Source organism: Penaeus monodon, chromosome 23 (genome assembly GCF_015228065.2).
Source record: "Penaeus monodon isolate SGIC_2016 chromosome 23, NSTDA_Pmon_1, whole genome shotgun sequence".
In the NCBI taxonomy this organism is placed as follows: Eukaryota; Metazoa; Arthropoda; class Malacostraca; order Decapoda; family Penaeidae; genus Penaeus; species Penaeus monodon.
The window spans coordinates 40,056,928-40,057,284 of NC_051408.1; positions in this window are offsets into that span (position 1 = coordinate 40,056,928).

Genomic DNA, 357 nt, shown 5'->3' on the forward strand with positions numbered 1-357 from the left:
GACTCATCTCGTAATTAAAATAATATTTAAATCAGGAAATAATAAGTAAAACTATTAAAAACTGATGAATTCTGACATGGAGTTTCCCCATTAATTACGATGATATAATTAACATAATTGATAAATAGGTAAATTGAATAAATATCTCAGGAAGAAGAAACATTTGTGGTTATAATTAGAATATTAAGGATACAACAACCACAGAATCATAGCAATAGCCACAGAAATAATAACAGGGATATAAAACAACAACAAACAAGTTTTCCAATAAAAATGGATGATGGCAAATGCGAAGGAAAATACGAGAAGAAAAAACATTTGAAAAAGTAGCTTTGACTTGACCTTCGTTTTCTTCAA